This window comes from Rhinopithecus bieti, unplaced genomic scaffold, assembly GCF_001698545.2.
Source record: "Rhinopithecus bieti isolate Rb0 unplaced genomic scaffold, ASM169854v2 scaffold_18548, whole genome shotgun sequence".
Taxonomy (NCBI): Eukaryota; Metazoa; Chordata; class Mammalia; order Primates; family Cercopithecidae; genus Rhinopithecus; species Rhinopithecus bieti.
Window position 1 is genome coordinate 2279120 of NW_016809526.1, and position 20595 is coordinate 2299714.

The 20595-nt window shown below is 40.6% G+C and overlaps 1 protein-coding gene across 4 annotated transcripts in view; it reads left to right on the forward strand.

Moving 5' to 3' along the window:
- Positions 1 to 20595, forward strand: part of CDK19 (cyclin dependent kinase 19) — a 214681-nt gene that overhangs the window by 50489 nt on the left and 143597 nt on the right. The window contains exon 1 of one of the 4 annotated variants that reach the window (XM_017889656.1): positions 3309 to 3343. The exons of the other annotated variants lie outside the window; for them this stretch is intronic. The gene's annotated coding sequence lies outside the window, so the exon portion shown is untranslated. Of the gene's footprint in view, positions 1 to 3308; positions 3344 to 20595 lie in introns of those variants that run through there. 4 annotated transcript variants of the gene reach the window in all.

The following is a 20595-nucleotide window of genomic DNA, read 5'->3' on the forward strand; positions in this document are numbered from 1 at the left end:
CAAAAAAAAAAAAAAAAAAAAAAAAAATTGTTTATTAGTTCCAGGAGTCTTTTTTTGTTGATTCTTTGGGATTTTCTTCACAGACAATTATGTCATCTGTGAACAAAGTTTTATTTTTTCCTTTCCAATCTGTATACCTCTTACTTCCTTTTCTTGTCTTATATTAGCTAAGACTTGCAGTCTATGTTGATTAAGAGCAGTGAGAGCAGCCTGGGCATGGCGGCTTATGCCTGTAATCCCAGCACTTTGGGAGGCTGAGGTGGACGGATCACCTGAGATTGGGAGTTTGAGACCAGCCTGACCAACATGGAGAAACCCCTTCTCTACTAAAAATACAAAATTAGTTGGGTGCAGTGTCTCATGCCTGTAATCCCAGCTACTTGGGAGACTGAGGCAGGAGAATCGCTTGAATTCTGGAGGTGGAGGTTGCAGTAAGCTGAGATTGCGCCATTGCACTCCAGCCTGGGCAACAGGAGCGAAACTCCATCTCAGAAATAAAATAAGAGTGGTGAGAGCAGACATCTTTGCTTTGTTCCTGATGTTAGGGGGAACCATTTAATTTCTCTCCATGAGTTATAATAATCTCAATAGATTATCCTATTTGGTAGTATAAAAAACGTCAGGTACTGCTTATATCAGATCGTAGGAGGACTCCATGCTCCTCCCCTGCATTCCTTCACTTTGCCTTAACTTTCATGAGAAAATGGGATTAAATGGATGGTCATAAAAGTATTTTAGATGATGGGATTCAGGCAGTTTTAATATATAATACCTTCTATTTTCTTTAGTTTCTCTACTCTGAACTTCTGGAGGGCAAAGACTATACCTCAGCATATTGTTGCAAGCTTTGTAGTGCCCAATATGTACCACAGTGCACATAACTATTTGTTGAATGTAAAACCTAATTCTCAACTCTTACTGTAAACCTCTGTCTTATTTGAAAAGGCAGATAGCCAGTGAAATCAGTCATCTAATCAGTTAATCAATTTGTCAAATATTTGATTGTTAGCTCCAAGGTATTACATTGGCTAAAAAGATACACATGATAATGATACATCCTCTCTGGAAACTTATTATTCATATAAGAAATGTTAATTTCAAGTGCTGTGTTCCGTTTTTACTGATATGTATTTGCCAGAAACTCATACTTCTGTATCTCTTCCTAAGTATTCTAATTGAAATGTCTATGTGTGAACTTTTTCCATAGTCCCTAAAAGGTTTACAATTTTGTTGGAGGAATTGACGTTTAATGAGCCTATAATAGGTGCTAGACACTGTGCTAGGTACTTTATGTATTCTCCTTTATCTCATTTATCTTCAAAGCTGTTGAATAAGGTAAATATTCTTAATTTACAGATGCAAAAACTGATAATATGAGGGTATAAGTAACCTATTCACTGTGTGACTTCATGGGATAGGTATATGAGGTATATGAGTCCATAGCCCAAGTTATTTATATCACACACTATGGAAAAGCTACCATACGAAGTGGTATATGATGAATGCTACTTGTATAGTGCATACACATGCTTGGTGAATGCAGAGAAGAGAGCTTTGATCTCAGGCTTGGGTGTTCACAAAATTTCTGGAAAGCTTAATCTTATCTGATAAGAAGAATAGGAGGAAAGAGAGATCCAGGAGATCAGTCAGTGAGAAGACTGAGGGCCAAAAACAGTGAATATTTTGTGGTTGACAATATACAAATTTCTACTATAGCAATAAAATACACTAGAACAAATTTTGTCTTTTATTTTAAATAAGGACCCTTCTCCATTTTTCTCTTAAACAAAATAATTTTTCCCTAATTTGCTTATGGGGTATTGGGTATTGCCAAGACCACCTTGGTCGGGGACACCCTAACCCAGTGGCGCTAGAGTAATTAAAGACACACACACAGAAATATAGAGGTGTGAAGTGGGAAATCAGGGGTCTCACAGCCTTCAGAGCTGAGAGCCCCGAACAGAGATTTACCTACATGTTTATTAACAGCAAGCCAGTCATTAGCATTGTTTCTACAGATATTAAATTAACTAAAAGTATCCTTTATGAGAAACGAAGGGATGGGCCCAATTAAAGGAATAGGTTGGGTTAGTTAACTGCAGCGGGAGCATGTCCTTAAGGCACAGATCGCTCATGCTGTTGTTTGTAGCTTAAGAATGCCTTTAAGCAGTTTTCTGCCCTGGTTGGGCCAGGTATTCCTTGCCCTCATTCCAGTAAACCCACCACCTTGCAGCGTGGGCATTATGGCCGTCATGAACATGTCATAGTGCTGCAGATATTTTGTTTATGGCCAGTTTGGGGGTCAGTTTATGGCCAGATTTTGGGGGGTTTGTTCCCAACATGTCCCCCTTCTTTGATTAACAAATCAATAAAAGCAAAGGCAGCTTTGTCATGGTGAGCTACTTCTTGCAAGAGTCAGGATCCACATCTGCAAACTATACAAAGACAAATAACACAGATTAAAAGCACAATCATTATTGAAATTACAGAGCTTCCAAGTGTTTTTATCCATTTTAACAGGTTACTAGCTGCTAATTTGTCTGCAGCTCCTTCAAGCACCCCAGTTCCTGGCATTAAGGTCAGGTGTGCCTGGGATGCTTTAAATATTTGTTCTCTAATTTTGCAATATTCAAAGACAAGTTTTAGAGTGTCCTTATAGATGCTTTTTTATTCTTTCCCAAATTTTGATCTTATTAAGAGCTATTAATAGTTTCCACAAATCCTTGTGTTTAGCCCCTACAGCAGGCCATATCATTTGAGGTTGAGGTGCCACTATACCACCATGGTTCCAGATAACAGGAACTCTTGCCGCACTTCTTATCATTTCTACCATCTTACCATTTCGTTCAGATCATCTGAACATAGTGTGGCTGTGGCACACGGACTGAGAGGTGCAATTTAAGCTAAACATCCCCTTAGGGGACCAGTTAATAATGATTCCATAGGAATCGTTGTGCAGCACCTCTTCCTATTCTGCAGTGCAATCTTCTTAAACAAGTATGTTCATTTTTTTCTGGCCAGGTTCAGTTTTGTTTACAAGTAGGTTTTTGAGGGCTGTATGCCTCAATTATAGGAACAAATTTATTATGGTAAATACTGAGATCAGAAAGCGTATGTAACTGAGTCATGGAGTGATTACATCCAGGCATTATTGCCAACCGAGACTGATAAATATGCCCCGTAAGTATAATTGTTTTCTGTGTCAGCCTTTGTTGAAGGAATACTCACAGCAATGGTGATAACTGCTATCATAGCTACCATTAAATTACTTGTTGTGACTGGTTGTCCCACTTTCCTCAGGTTTTCTTCCGCCATCTGTGACAGCTTCTTGATCTGTCCCCAGGTGGGTGGCTGTGTTCAACGGGTGTTGCTTGTGACAGTTGGAGTCCTCCTCAGTGTCAGTCTCAACATGGCTGCAAGTGGGAATCCTTGGAATCCTCCCGGAATCTCTTACTTGGCATCTGGCTCATGACAAGGTTTCAGGTGTCTTGATGGTATCCAAATCGACTGTTGATTCAGTCCTGGAGAAACACAAGCATAACCTCTACCCCAAGTTATTATTTTACCTATTTCCTAACTTTTTGTTATCGGATCTCTCCACCAAACCAGTTGTTCTGCTTCTGTCTTTGCAGCTGGTTTCTGTAGATACTGTTCAGCTGCTGATAACATCTGGCCTTTGGGCAGGCTCAAAAAATTTAAAGTTAATAATGCTAGATTCAGTTGTATCTGTGGTATTCCATATTCTCTCTCTCCCCCTTTCTGCTTTTGCAACTGCTGTTTTATGGAGAGATTCATTCTTTCCACTATGGCTTGTCCTTGAGAATTGTATGGGATACCAGTAATGTGTTTAATATTTCCACATAGAGAAAAATGTAGCTAGAGCTTGGCTAGCATAGTCTGGGGCATTATCTGTTTTAATAGAAGCTGGAATGCCCATCACCGCAAAACATTGCAAAAGGTGACGTTTAACACAGGCAGAAGACTCGCCTGATTGGCATGTAGCCCAGACAAAGTGAGAAAAGATGTCCACACATACATGTACGTAAGCTAGTCTCCCAAATGAGGGAATATGTGTGACATCCATTTGCCAAAGAGAGTTAGGTTCCAATCCTCGAGGATTAACTTGATGAGGAATGTACCATTTGGCAAGTTGGGCATCACTGGATAATAGCTTTAACTTCTTTCCAGGTAATGTCGTATCTGCATTGGAGACCAGAGGCATTAACATGGGTTAAATTGTGAATATCTAGCATTAGATATTGCATTAGCAACTAGGTGATCAGCCATTTGATTCCCTTCAGTCAAAGGTCCTGGAAGAGGTGTATGAGCCCTAATGTGAGTGATGTAAAAAGAATGCATTCTACTCCTAACTGCTGTTTGCAGTTGGTTAAATAAAGTCATCAGTTGTTTATCTGTATGAAATCGTAACTGAGCATTTTCAATTAACTGTGCGGAATGAACCACGTATGAAGAATCAGAAATCACATTAATAGGCATATCAAAAGCAGTCAATACCTCATTTACCGCTGCAAGCTCCGCTTTTTGAGCTGAAGTATAGGGCGTCTGGAAAACTTTAGTTTTCAATCCAGAATAAGAAGCTTTACCATTACTAGACCCATCTGTGAAACAGTGAAAACGCTTAGCAGGCTGCAGGTTGTTTACCACAGGAATTATAAATGCAAACCATTCAGTCTTGCTCAGCTAAGGGAATAGTAAAGAAACAGTCTTTTAAATCTATGACTATTAAAGGCCAATGTTTTGGAATTATACCAGGAGAAGGCAATCCTGGCTGTAATGCTCCCATAGGTTGTATAACTGAATTGATGGCTCTTAAGTCAGTTAACATTCTCCATTTACCTAGTTTTTTCTTAATTAGGAAAACTGGAGAATTCCAAGGGAAAATGTTGGAGCTATGTGCCCATTTTCTAATTGTTCAGTCACTAATTTCTCTAAAGCCTCCAGTTTCTCTTTACTTAGCGGCCATTGTTCTGTCCAAATTGGCTGATCTGTCATTTTAAAGGTGTAGGTTCTGGAGGCTTAACAATGGCCGCCATCAAAAATTATTTCCTGATCTTTGGTGGGAACTCTGTCTTTCTGTTTGAAGCAGTGCTTTCAAAGCTTGCAAATTTTTTTCTAGTCCCATACCAGGGACATACCCCATTTCATGCATCATATATTGACTTTGAGGGCTGTATAATTGTTCTGGAATTAGAACTTGTGCTTCCCATTGTTGTAATCAATCTCTTCCCTATAAATTTATAGGTACAGAAGTTATAATTGGTTGGATAGTCCCAGGTTGTCCATTGGGCCCCCTCACAATGCAAAATATAGCTACTTTGATATACTTCAGGGGCTTTACCAACTCCAACTATGTTAAATTGAGCAGGTTGAATTGGCCACACAGATGGCCAGTGCTGTAGAGAAATGACTGAAATGTCCACTCCTGTATCTACCAAACCTTTAAATTTCTTTCCCTGAATAGTTATTTCACAGGTAGGACATTTATCCGTAATTTGATATACCCAATAAGCTGCTTTTCCTTGTTTATTTGTGCTTCCAAATCCTCCTGTTCATTTAATTTCACTTTTTCCCATTCCCACATATAGCACAATCAGGAGCTGTGCTATGTACTCTCCTGGCTCTGCTTTCCAGGGAACAGAAGTCGATATAACAATTTGAATTTCCCTATTGTAATCTGAATCAATGACTCCTGTCTGTATTTGTACCCCTTTTAAACTTAAAGTAGACCTTCCTAAAAGTAATCCTATTGTCCCCGCTGGCAAGGGTCCACAGACTCCTATTGGTATCTTTTATGGGGGTTCCCCAGGCCAAAGGCTCACAGCTTTTATGCAGCATAAATCTACTGCGGCACTATCGGCTATGGTGGGGGACAGACATTGTACAGGAGTGAGGGAATGACCTGAGCTGGAAATGCCCCGGTTTAGAATGGGGCCTGGGACGAGACCCTCATGGCGTGTCCTGAAATTGGGTTCCCATCTTTATCAAACTTAGAGTGACACTGATTAGCCCAATGTTTTTCTTTTTTACATTTTGGACCTATTTCAGGCTCAGTAGTTTTCTTTTTTCCCCTATCTGGCAGCCTGACTCGCTGATTTTTTTCTACATTCTTTTTTAGTATGACCATGCTTCCCACGGTTAAAACAAGCTCTAGGAAACGGAGTATTTTCTTTATCCATTCTCAGTCCTACCATTGCCTGTGCTAGCAGAGTAGTTTTATGCAGATTACCTCCAATACCATCACAAGCCTTGATATAATCAACTAAATGTGCTTTCCCTCAGATAGGTCACAGAGCAGCCTGGCAATCGGGATTAGCATTGTCAAAAGCTAATAACTGCAACACTATATCCTGAGCAGCCAAATCTACAATCATCTTTTTAAGAGACTCCTGTAACCGAGCTATAAAATCAATGTATGGTTCTTTGGGTCCCTGCTTTACAGCACTAAAGGAAGGGTATTGTTCTCCACTTGAAGCGATTTTTTCCCAAGCTCTAATGCACACTCCTTTAAGCGGTTCTATGGCATCATCCTGCATGACCACTTGTGCATCTAAACCAGCCCAGCCGCCAGCCCCCAAAAGTTGGTCTGCAGTTATATTAATTTGAGGTTGGGCCTGGGCATTGCGAGCAGCCTGAATGGGAGCTTCATCTGCCCACTAAGTTTTAAATTGTAAGAACTGAGCAGGAGTTAGACAAGCTTGAGGAAGAGCGTCCCAGTCAGAAGGAATCATCTGACTGGAAACAGCAATATTCTTTAACAATCCTGTTACAAAAGGAGAACCTGGTCCATACTGATTTATAGCTTGTTTAAATTCTTTGAGTAATTTAAAAGGAAAAGGCTCAAATGTTGCTATAATATTTCCCTGTTGATCTGGGGCGTGTATTCTAACAGGGAACTGCCAAGCTTCTAAATCACCCTCTCGTCTAGCTTGCTGAATTCCTGCCTGAATAGAAATAACAGCAGTCGCTTGAGGTGCTGCTCGAACAGTCAGTGGGGCAACTACTTTTCGCCCAGTGTCCTCTGGAAAAGAAAGATCTGGAGGGTCTTTTTCTTCAAAATAATAATGAGGGGTGCAGAAGGGTAGGGATGAACTTCTCCCTCCTTTGCTGCTTTAGCTTTAGCTGGCAAATAAACCTGGTCTGTAACCTCTTCTGTTACTTCATTACACTCTCCTTCCTCCTCCTCATCAGTGTGGAAAAGTTCCAAGGTGGAATGAACCACAGCCCACACTTGTCCCATTGTTACCCTGACACTTCTGAGCTCCCCTTCTTACTCACCATGGGGATTGCTTTAAGAGTACTTGGGTGTCCTCCAGCTAGTTCCATGTTCTCCATCCGTCGCTCCGGCGACCCTTCGACCTGGATTTAAGCCCCCATGATGGACGCCATTTGCCGAGATCAGCTCGGTTGGGGAGACCCTAACCCAGTGGTGCTAGAGGAATTAAAGACACACACACAGAAATATAGAGGTGTGAAGTGGTAAATCGGGGGTCTCACAACCTTCAGAGCTGAGAGCCCCAAGCAGAGATTTACCTATGTGTTTATTAACAACAAGCCAGTCATTAGCATTGTTTCTACAGATGTTAAATTAACTAAAAGTATCCCTTATGGGAAATGAAGGGATAGGCCGAATTAAAGGAATAGGTTGGGCTAGTTAACTGCAGCAGGGGCATGTCCTTAAGGCACAGATCACTCATGCTGTTGTTTGTGGCTTAAGAATGCCTTTAAGCAGTTTTCTGCTCTGGGTGGGACAGGTGTTTGGCCATCATGAACATGTCATAGTGCTGCAGAGATTTTGTTTATGGCCAGTTTTGGGGTCAGTTTATGGCCAGATTTTGGGGGGCTTGTTCCCAACAGTGTATGAGAAAGTAGATCACAGAACTTTTGCATAACTCCTGAGTTATCAGTCCCCAAATTCATCTTTTTCCATTGGATTAGCACAGTCAGGGCAGCAGTAATTGAGGGAGCAAAGGCCAGGGGGGAAAATGGAAGATCAGAGGAATCCTAAGAAAAGGATTCTCCTAGTGTCAAGTGTATTTTATTTATCCCTTCCCCATATCTCAGTTGGTTAAGTACCTTACAAATACCCATTAATATGTGAAAAGCTGCAGAGTTACAGAGGCTTGTAGGAGGCATCATTGCTTTCAATGAACTTGGCAGTTAGTTGGAAAGACAAAAGTAAAGTAAAATAATTGGTAAACCACTGAGCATCCATCCTTAAATGAAATTTAAATGAAAAACATCCTTAAATGATGTTTTTCAGGGTTCTGTCTTTTCCTAGTCTCACAACTTCAATTTCTAAATACTTTCACATCTCTGTCTCTAGTCCACATCTCCTTTGTAAACCATACGTGTGTCCAGACGCCTTTTGGACTTCTTGGTTTAGACAATACCACAGTCTTCTCAACTTCAACTTATTTAAAACTTGCCCAATCTGCTCTTCTGAACTCAGTGAATGGTACCACCATCACCCATTGCCTGAGCTGGACACTGGGAATCAAGTTCGTGCAGTTCTTTCTCTTGTTTCTTCACCACATGTTCTGTTGACACTGTTTCCTGATTACCTGTGAGATCCATCCACTTCTTTTTATTCCCTCTGCTACTATCCTAATTTAGACGATAGCCACCTCTCATTTAAATTATTGCAAAGGCCTCTTAACTAGTTGCCTGTGCTATCGTCACACCTTCAGACTACAAAAAACACAGATTGTGTGCTGGGCAGGGTGGCATGTATCTGTGGTCCCTGCTACTCTGGAGGCTGAGGCAGGAGGATGACTTGAGCGAAGATATTCGAGATCAGCTTGAGCAACAAAATGAGAACCCCCTTATCAAAAAACAAATGAAAGCACCAACCCAGATTGCTTAAAATACTTACCTGTGTTCCTACTTGTTCTGCTTCATCTGGCCCTTCTTGCTTCTCCAGCTTTAACTTGCTTTCCCCTACTTGAAACCAGCCTTACTGAACTTCAGATGTATCGTGCTGTCTTGCCTGTGAGACTGGATTGGCATATTCCCCTTCTGAGAGGGGAAATAATCACTATAGCAGTTAAAGCACAGACTCTGTAGCCAGACTATTTAAGTGTGAATTGTGGATCTGCCACTTAATGAGCTTTGTGATATAGAGTGAGTTACTTAATCTACTTGCTTTCAGTGTCCTCATCTGTATAATGAGGATGGTTAATAGTACCTGCTTCATAACATGTTGTAGGAATTAGAAGTTTTGTTTGCTTTGAGAAGAGGTCTCGCCCTGTTGCCCAGGCTGGAGTGCAGTGATGTGATCGTGGCTCACTGCAGTCTTGACCTTTTAGTTCAAGCTATTCTCCCACCTCAGCCTCCCGAGTCACTGGGACTACAGGCAAGTGCCACCATGCCCAACTCATTTTTGTATTTTTTTGTAGTGACAGGGTCTCACTATGTTGCCCAGGCTAGTCTTGAACTCTTGGGCTCAAGTAATCCTCCCGCCTCAGCCTCCCAAAGTTTTGGAATTAACAGGTGTGAGCCACTGTGCCCAGCCTAAAAGAGTTAATCTATTGAGGCTTTTTTTTTTTTTGAGACAGAGCCTTGCTCTGTGGCCCAGGCTGGAATGCAGTAGCACAATCTTGGCTCTCTGCAAACTCCACCTTCCACCTCTCAGGTTCAAGTGATTCTTGTGCCTCAGCTTCCTGAGTAGCTGGGACTATAGGCACGTGCCACCATGCCTGGCTAATTTTTGTATTTTTAGTAGAGAGGGGCTTTTGCTATGTTGGCCAGGCTAGTCTTGAATTTCTGGACTCAAGTGATCTGCCTGCCTCAGCCTCCCAAAGTGCTGAGATTACAAGTGTGATGCACCGCGCCTGGCCTAGTTGAGGCTTTCAATCGGTCCCTGCCATATAGTAAGTACCATATAAGTGTAACTATTACTATAAATCTTATTGTAAATGTGTTGTATTGGACAGTATTACTTTTTGTTTTAAGGTTGATTTAATGATAAATGGAAAAATGCTGTTGCCTTCCATAAGTTCCCAGTTGATTGGTTCATTATTGTTGGTGTTTATTCTGCTTTGGCAGCAGCTTTCTTTTCCTAACTTCTTGTTTTCAGCTTTTAGTGACTAGAATTTGGTCTTGGGTTGGCATTTCTATGAATTGGATCATTTAATGAGGTCAAATTAACCTGAGCTTTCATACAGACAAATTCAGGTCAATTTATATGGAAACTTGTAAAAGAAAATGATTATTATACAAGTAGTTAATATTCATTATAGAAAAATCAGGAAAGTATAGATAAGCATAAAGAAGGACATAAAATTATTTCCAGTGTTAGTATTTTACTTACTTATTTATTTTTTAGAGATGGGCTTTGCTATAATGCCCAGGTTGGCCTTGAACTCCTGGGCTAGAGTGCAGTGGTATGATCATAGCTCACTGCAACTTTGAACTCCCAGGCTCAAGTGATCCTACTGCTGCAGCCTCCTGAGTAGCTGGGACTACAGGCATGTGCTACTATGCCTGGTTAATTTTTAAAATATTTTTTTAGTTTTTGTAGAGACAGGGTCTTGCTACGTTGACCAGGCTGGTCTCAAACTCCTGGTTGGCTCAAGTGATCCTTCTGCCATGGCCTCCCTAAGTGCTAGGATTACAGGCATGAGCCATTACACCTGACCCCTCATTTTATCATTTTTTTTTGAGTATTTAGTTTTCATTGATATTTATATCTGAGATGATTTCATGAAGACTTAAATCTTAAAATGCACCTAAGGGGAGCAGATTGTTGATTCAGTACTGTCTAATCTGATGATCTAGCTCTATCGAATCTGACAGTGTGGGATTTAAGAATGGCAAAATATTTATATTTTTCTCCTTCCCTCCAGAGGGAGATACTTGCTTTTAGGTGAATTTCTACATATAATTACTTTTACAGTAAAATACTGATATTTGATCATCACTGTCATTTTAATTTTATTTTCAGAATATATATATTTTATCCTTGGAGTATCATTAAAAGACAGTTTTCTGGATTTTCTTATTACAGTGAAAATATTTTTTAAAATGACCAAGACTAATGAACAAGTTTATTTTGGTAACATGTTTAATTCCTACTGTTTGCAAAATACTTAGTTAACTCCTAGAGAATATACAGAAATGAGCAAGATAGTCTCCTTCCTCATTTGGGGATGGGGTAAGGGAAATGAATCAGTTCTAAGTAATTATAATAAAGTATGGTAAGATCTTGAGAGAGTATTAAACAAAGCACTTGCTCTGCTAGTGATGCTCTCACAAATGTCATTAACTGTTAAATTCGATGAGCTCTTTTCCGTCCTCTCCTATTTGACCTTGCTTCTACATTTGACACTTTTGCCCACCTACCCTTTAATGCTTGTTTCTTTGCTTCTGTACACCCTTTTCTTATTGTTTTTCATTGTTTTTCTCTTTAACTCCTTTGTGTTGCGGGGAGGTGGGGGACAGGGTCTTGCTCTGTAGCTCGGGCTGGAGTGTGGTAGCACAAACATGACTCACTGCAGCCTCAACCTCTTGGGCTCAAGTCGTCCCCCACCTCAACGTCCTGGGTAGCTGAGCCCACAGGCGAGCACCACCATGCGCAGCCAATTTTAAAACTTTTTTAGAGATGGGGTCTTGCCACATTGCCCAGACTGGTCTCAGAACTCCTGGCCTCAAGCAATTCTCCCACCTTGGCCTCCTAAAGTGCTGGGATTACAGATGTGAGCCACCACACTTGGCCTTTTCTTTAACTCTAACTGCTGCTTATTAGTTATTTCTCTCTTCAATTTTTTTATTAAGAAAAGGTTTGTAAAAGCAGAAAAGTTTACTTTAGAACAGTGAACTCCTACATTCAGCGGCCTTGAATGCCTAGATTCAGTTGTTATTATCTTTCTGTAAGTGCTTTATCTCTCTATGTATATATGAATGGTTTTTGATGTATTTGAACAATCTGAAATTAATTTGCAGTTGTCATTACATGTCAACCCCAAATACTTGAACCTATATCTCCTAAGAATAAGAACATTTGCTTGTATTACCATACCATTATCCTATATTTGACAGTTAATAAAAATTAAAAAATAAAATTAGCCATATCATAATAATACTATATAAATTCTGGTTCATATTTAAATTTCCCCAGGTGTCCCACAAGTAAACTTTTATAGCTATTTTTATTTGAACCACAATTTAGTCAAGTATTTTATGCATAGTATTTGATTGTTATATGCTTTGAGTCTCTTTTAATCTAAGTTATCCTTTTTTATGGTGCTCCTTTTCTAAGGGGAGGGGAGTCAACCCAGTTTTCTTAGAGTATCCCACATCCAGATTTGCTTACTATCAGGGAATTTTAATAGTTTACCTTTCTTCAGCCTTTTGTAGGATGGTGTTTACTGAAGAAGGGCTCCTGTGGTATGGGTGCTGTGAATGGGTTGTGGGTCTTGTTAATTAATCCTCTGAATTATATGACAACCAGTGGGTTTAGGGCAGTGGAAGCCCATGGGTCCTTTTCTCTTTGCCCATGAGTAGTTCTGTCTGTCTGTTTCTACCCTGGTGTCCAGGGTAGAAATAATAGCATTATGTGGGTGCCATCATGTGAAAGAGGTTTGGTTGCACTGACCACCATCTTTAGCCCTTGGGTTCTGTGTTCTTTCCCTTTGTGATCACAGTTGCTTTTGTGGTTTTAACAGTCACCTCTATGGAGATGTTCTCTTTTCTGAACTCCAGTTCTGTTACTTTCTTTCGTTCATATTCTACTGCCTCTTCAGTTGCTACTTCAAAACCAACACGTCCAAAATGAATTTATTCTCTGCTTCCAAACTAGCCCATTGTCAGTATTATTCTTTCTTTTTTATAAATGGCCTTAATTTCACTGAGACAACACTTTGGCTAGAAACCTCAGTCACCTTCAGCTGTTCTTTTGGCTATCTGCCCAATAAACATATGTATACATGTACACACACACATATACATATACATACACGTATATACACAAACGTGCACACATATGCATACATATTCATTAAATATTTCTTGAATGCCTACAATGTACCTAAATATATTGGGCCACAGTAGATAACTTTTTTTTAATTTTAAGACAGGGTCTTGCTCAGGCTGGAGTGCAGTGGCACAATCTTGGCTCACTGCAACCTCCACTTTCCTGACTCAAGTGATCTTCCTGCCTCGGCCTCCTGAGTAGCTGGGACCAAGGGGTGAGCCACTACACCCAGCTCATTTTTGTCCCTGTCTTTTTGTTTCTTTTTTTGAGACGGAGTCTTGCTCTGTCTCCCAGGCTGGAATACAATGGTGTGATCTCAACTCATTGCAACCTCTGCCTCCCAAGTTCAAGTGATTCTCCTGCCTTAGCCTCCTGAGTAGCGGAGACTACAGATGTATGCCACCATGCCCAGCTAATTTTTGTATTTGTAGTAGAGACGGGGTTTCAGTATGTTGGCCAGGCTGGTCTTGAACCTCTAACCTTAGGTGATGTGCCTGCTTCAGTCTCCTAAAGTACTGGGATTACAGGTGTGCGCCACACCCAACTAATTTTGTATTTTTAGTAGAGACAGAGTTTCACCATGTGGCCCAGGCTGGTCTTGAACTTCTAATCTCAGTGATCCACCTGCCTTGGTCTCCCAAAGTGTTGGGATTACAGGCATGAGCCACCGCATCTGGCCATAATAGATATTTTTTTCTCTCAAATGCCTCTTGAGTCCATTCGCTCCATTCTGACTACATTTACTCTAATTTTGGCCCTCATCCACCCTCCTCAAACTTCTACATTGGTCCCTCTGCCTCTGGCTTTAAATCTTCTGATCTACCCTGGATAGTATCTACTTACTGAGAATACCTGTTCGATCATGTTTCTCTTGCTGGAAAACCTCTGATGGCTTTCCACAGTACAGGAAAAGTGCCAAGTTTTCAGCATACCATACAAAACTATGCTGATTCTGTCTGTTTTGCTCTTTTCATGTGTTTTTTCACCTCTTGTATTCTAGCTGTATTTGTCTTTGGCTAATTGCTTGGATATAGCATGGATCTTAATCTTTGGACTTTGTCCACACATTTCTGGTGCCTATAAGGCTCTGTTCTTTCCTCTTTTGCTCAGTGAAATCCTGCTTATCTCTTGAGACCCACTCAGATGTTCCTTTGAAAATTATTTACCTGATAGCAGTCCCTGTCTATCCCCTTCACCAGAACCAAGCCCTTCTAGCAGTCCCTGTCTATCCCCCTCACCAGAACCAAGCCCTTCTGTTTACTCATTATCTGATGTTCTTTGCATGGTTTTGTTATAGCACTTATGAGATTGTACCCTTTGCTTGTGTGTCTCTCTGTATAAAGACTCACAAGGGGCTAGGTATGGTGGCTCGTGCCTATAATCCCAGCACTTTGAGAGGTGAGGCAGACGGATCACCTGAGGTCAGGAGTTTGAGACCAGCCTGGCCAACATAGTGAAACCCCTAAATCTCTACTAAAAATACAAAACTTAGCTAAGCATGGTGGTGCATGCCTATAGTCCCAGCTACTTAGGAGGCTGAGGCAGCAGAATAGCTTGAACTTAGAGGCGGAGGTTGCAGTGAGTTGAGATCGTGCCGCTGCACTCCAGCCTGGGCAACAAGAGTGAAACTTTATCTCAAAAAAANTAACATCCCTTAATTGCCTGCTACCAACCTAGCACCAGATGGAAAGGTACAGAAGATGAAGTAAAATTACAATCAGAAATTGCTTACCTTAAGCCAGACACAGCAGCATGTACCTGTCATCCCAGCTACTCAAGAGACTGAGTCAGGAGGATCTCTTGAGCCCAGGAATTCAAGGCTACAGTGTACCATGATCATGCCTGTGAAGAGCCACTGCACCGCAGCCCAGGCAACATAGCAAGACCCCCTTTAAAAAAAAAAAAAAAAAAAAAAAAGATTTACAAGGCAAGGGATCAGCTCTTTCTTCCTCCTGTTCCTGGAATCTAGCACAGTGCTTGACACATCCTGGAATCTAGTGTGTGCTTAGTAAAATATTTCTGAAATAAATGCCTCACATCACTTATTATATTACTGTCTGTAGGAAGTAAGTCTGACTTAAGATTCATGAATTCTCAAAGTAAGATAGTGTTTTCTATAAAAAATTTAGTTTAGGCTGGGCAGGGTGGCTCACGCCTATAATCCCAGCACTTTGGGAAGCCGAGGTGGGTGGATCACGAGGTCAGGAGATCAAGACCATCCTGACCAACATGGTGAAACCCTGTCTCTACTAAAACTGCAAAAAAATTAGCTGGGCATGGTGGCACGTGCCTGTAATCCCAGCTACTCGAGAGACTGAGGCATGAGAATCACTTGAACCCAGGGGGCAGAGGTTGCAGTGAGCTGAGATCGAGCCACTGCACTTCAGCCTGGTGATAGAGACTCCATCTCAAAAAAAAAAATTTAGTTTAACTAAATATTTGCTAATGATTGCAGTCTATTAATCATTAATGTTTTAAGCCTAAGCCTTAAAAGTAATGCCTGAAGTATTAAGCATTACTGCAGATACATTTTTAAAAAAATTCATTTCCCAGCAATAAGAATTTGCCATTTTTAGGCCAGGTGTGATGTCTCACGCCTGTAATCCCAACACTTTGTGAGGCGGAGATGGGAGGATTACTTGAGCCCAGGAGTTTGAGACCAACCTGGGCAACATAGCAAGACCCTGTCTTAAAAAACAAAAAATAAATAATTAACTGGGTGTGATGATGTGTGCCTGTAGTCCCAGCTACTTGGGAGGCTGAGGCGAGAGGATTGCTTGAGCCTGGGAGGTTGAGGCTGCAGTGAGCCATGATTGCACCACTGCACTCTGACCTAGGTGACAGAGCAAGACCCTGTCTTAAAAGAAAAAGAAAAAAAAAGATTTTGCCGATTTGCCAATTTTAGAAACAAATTAAGCATTAAATATTGATGAAATGTAGTAATATATTTACCAGTGCAACGTTGGACTTGGGATTTTAGAAGTGCACTGACAATTCAAGTAGTTGTTGACTAAAAAGTAAAAAGCTTGGGGAAATATTATCAGCATATCCTAATTAATAAGATTTGAAGCGTTAGTGGGCCACTGGTGAAGTATATTGATGTGCAAATTCAGTCCAGTGAATTGTTGTTTTTCGTTAAAACTCTGCAATCAAGATATGGTTGCATAGAAATGTCAACTAAATATGAACACCTTAAAGAAAAGAAATTATACAATTAATTCATCAATGAAAACATTATTCTAAGCCAAGCATGGTGGTTCACCCCTCTAATCCCAGCACTTTTGGAGGCCAAGGCAGGAGGATCTCTTGAGCCTAGGAGTTCGAGACCAGCCTGGGCAACATAGTGAGATCCCATCTCTACAAAAAATAAAAAAAATTATCCAGGTGTGGCGGCGCACACCTATAGTCTCAGCTACTCAGAAGCTAAGGTGAGAGGGTTGTTTGAGTCTGGGAGGTCAAGGCTGTAGGTCAAGCCATGATTGCACCACTGCACTCCAATTTGGGTGAGAGAGACCTTGTCTCAAAAAAAAGAAAAAATTATTCTAGTTGTTTTGAAAGCTTTTTATCTGACTTGGAATTCTAAATGAAGGAAATAGTATATAATGAAGATCATTTTTAAGAGAAAGATAGGTGTGTTGTCTCATGCCTGTAATCCTAAGCACTTTGAGAGGCCAAGGTGGGCAGATTACTTGAGCCCAGGAATTCAAGACCAGCTTGGGCAACATGGCACAACCCTGTCTGTTCAAAAAGTACAAAAAATTACAAAAATGGTGGAGCATGCCTGTAATTCCAGCTAACTGGGAGGCTGAGGTGGAAGGATCATCGGAGCCCAGAATGTCGAGGCTGCAGTGAGTTGAGGTCGTACCACTGCCTTCCAGCCTGGGTGCCAGTATGAAGCTCTATCTAAAAAGAAGAAAAAAAAAAAAACCGAGATAAACTAGTCAATCAGTTTGTAAGAAAAAGGGCTAGGCTAGGTCAGCAGCGCATACTTGTAATTCCAGTACTTTGGGAGGCCAAGGCAGGAGGATCGCTTGAGGTCAAGAGTTTGGGACCAGCTTGGGCAACATAGTGAGACCCTGTCTCCATACACAAACAAAAAAGAGTAAATAAAGGTAGTCTTTCTAAGGAATGAAAGCAAAGACATAAACTGTTGTCACATTTTCATGTTGCGAGGGAATTCTTAAGTTGAATAAAGAAGAATAGTACTATATTTTAGTGATGTTTAGAGATTGAATAGGTGAAATATTTGGTGGATGAAAGCATAATTTCTGAAGCACATTTTTGTCAGAAAAGAAAAGCATAAAGAGGGTACTAGTATTATTTGACATCATTCATTAATAAAAGGAATACAAAATAATAGCAGTACCTTATGTTGGAAGATTTTAAATGTTTCAGAATTACTTTAAAAGACTGTTTTTCAGACTAGGAAAATTACTGATATTAAAGTGTTATGACATTGAACTATTTGTGAATGAAAGAGAAAGATGTCTGGGATTTGTTTCAAAATAATGAAGAAAAGTGGAGGCAGTAGAAATAAGGCTGTCCACGAGTTGATAATTGTGTGATGGGTACATGCAGCATTACTGCCATTTATTTATTTATTTTTGAAAAATTTCATTATACAACATTTAAATATGTTATTATGTAATAAAGAATACTGTTTCCAAATAACGGATCATGACTACTAGGCTGGCTGAATATTGGGCTCATGATGATACTGAATCATTCAGAATGATACCCATATGAAACAAGATGATCTTTTTTGGTTTTTTTTGTTATTTCGAATTTTTATTCCATATTGTGTTTTAAAATTATTTTTCCATGTTGTGGAAGCCTCCTAGTTGGCTAAGCCAAAGCATCACATAATAAAGGAAAGGGATACAACGTTGATTTATGTCATCATTGTTCTTGAAGAAAAAAATAGTTGGCCCAGATGTCATGATTTGAAGAATGTCTTTTTTTTTTTCTAATCTGACCAATGGTAGCACATCACATAGTTTGAAGAATGTCTTGTAAGTAACACCTAGTTGTAAAAACTGGTAATACTGTCTTATTTTAGATACTGCATTTCTGATGATTTCATGATTTGAATTTGACTCATAAGGTTTAGAAAAAAGCAAACTTCATAGAATTGTTTGTCTTCTATGGCAGTGGTCTCCAACCTTTTTGGGACCAGGGACCGGTTTCGTGGAAGACAGTTTTTCCACAGACCCGGCAGGGTAGGGATGGTTTTGGGATGATTCAAGTCCATAACATTTATTTTGCACTTTATTTGTGTTATTATTACACTGTAGTATATAACGAAATACAACTCACCATAATGTAGAATCAGTGGGAGTCCTGTGCTTGTTTTCCTGCAACTAGATGATCCCCTCTGGGGGTGATGGGAGACAGTGACAGAACATCAGGCATTAGATTGTCATAAGGAACACGCAATCTGTCTCTTGCACGTGCAGTTCACAGTAGGTTTCGCACTCCTATGAGAATCTAATTCTGCCGCTGATCTGACAGGAGGCGGAGCTCAGGTGGTAACGGGTGTGATGGAGAGTAGCTGTAAATACAGATGAAGATTTGCTTGCTTGCCCACCACTCACCTCCAGCTGTTCAGCCCTGTTCCTAACAGGCCACCGAATGGTAGTGATCTGTGGGCCAAGTGTTGAGGACCTTGTTCTAAGGGATATGAAAGAGAAGTATTGGGCTGGGTGTGGTGGCTCATACCTGTAATCGGAGCACTTTGGGAGTTCAAGGTGGGTGGATCACTTGAGGCCAGGAGTCGAGAGCAGCCTGGCCAACATAGTGAAACTCTGTCTCTACCAAAAATACAGAAATTAGCTGGGCGTGGTGTCATGTGCCTGTAATCCCAGCTACTCCAGAGGCTGAGGCAGGAGAATTGCTTGAACCAGGAAGCAGAGGTTGCAGTGAAGCCAAGATTGCGCCACTGCACTCCAGCCTGGGTGACAGAGTAAGACTGTCTCAGAAAAGAAAAAGAGAAGTATCTTCAGAACTGTTTCCTTCCCTTCCTTCCTCCCTCCAGTTCTTTCCTGGGCACTCAAAAGTCTCTTGTCTATGTGCTACTTCCTCTAGGCAATATCATCACATTTATGGACTCAAACCTTTCAGTCTGAAACTCTACTATTGTAGACCCTTAGTAAATAAATATCTTTAGGACATCTCCTTTTTGAACTTCCGAGGTATTTTCATTTTTGGTTGGGGTTTCTTTCTATGTAAATGAATCATTTCTAAAGCTACAGAATCTTCTGAGATCTGATATGAACCTTGTTCTCAGAGGCATCATCCTTGTATCAGCCAAGCTCAAAACGTCAGACTCATCTTTGACCCCTCCTTCTTAATCTTTTCTGTTCATTTGGTCCCATCAGTTCCTCCTTTAAAATGACTATCATAGATGTCCCTTCTTTTCTCCTATCTTATTACCCCTCTGTCATGAAGAATTGGAAGAGCTGGTCTTAGCTCTGCCTCTAGCTGCTGGCCTAGTTTCTTCATCACTGAAGTGAAGAGATTATACAGGATTGTCTTAGATCCCTTTCAGAGCTAACATTCTGTTCTGCTAATTCAGGTTTTCACCTGCTCACACTTACATCGCAGTAACTTCCTAATTATTTTTCGTTCCTGTAATTTTAGTCCTCTCTAATAAGATTAACCTTCATATGTAATTTTCATTGCTTTTAGGATAAAATCTTAGGTTTCCAGGTCTTCATTTAGGTCATGTCATCATTTCTGTGGTTAATAGTGTGGTCTTTTGGCCGGGCACAGTGACTCAGGCCTATAATCCCAGCACTTTGGGAGGCCAAGGTGGGCGGATCACCAGGTCAGGAGTTCGAGACCAACCTGGCCAATATGGTGAAACCCCATCTCTACTAAAAATACAAAAAAATAGCTGGGTGTGGTGGTGCTCGCCTATAGTCCCAGCTACTTGGGAGGCTGAGGCAGAAGAATTGCTTGAACCCAGGAGGCAGAGGTTGCAGTGAGCTGAGATCATGCCACTGCACTCTAGCCTAGGCAACAGAGCAAGACTCTGTCTCAAAAAAAAAAAAAAAAAAAAAACCAAAAACGTGGTCATTCATACGATGAGGCAGAGTGGAAACTTCATCCATCTTCAGAGTCATCTTCTTCACACAGAATCAAGTGGTTACTAAATTCTGTCAGTTCTGACTCAAATGTGTTTTGGACCTATTATTTCTTCTCCTCTGCTGCTAATCTAGTCCTTCATCTTCTCTTATCTGGACATTTGACTCAACCTACCAAATGTTTACTCTGCCACCTGTTTTTATCTGTAGTTATTATTGTTATCTTTCCGAGCAAGATCTGTTAACCTCTGTTCCAAAAACCTTTTGACTCTACACTGTTTACCTATCAAACACAAGCTTCTTTGTAGATCACGTGGTCTCTTTCCTTACTTTTCTAACCTCATCTCTTGCCCTAGTCATAATGCACCTAGCTTTCTATTTATACTGGATACCAGCTGTTTCTTCAATATACTTCTGTTGTTTTTCTTATGCCATACTTCTACCTGGAATTCTCTAAACTTTTTTATCCCTCCTCTACGTGGGGAACTCCTCCCTCAAAGGCATGGCTTATTGGGATTA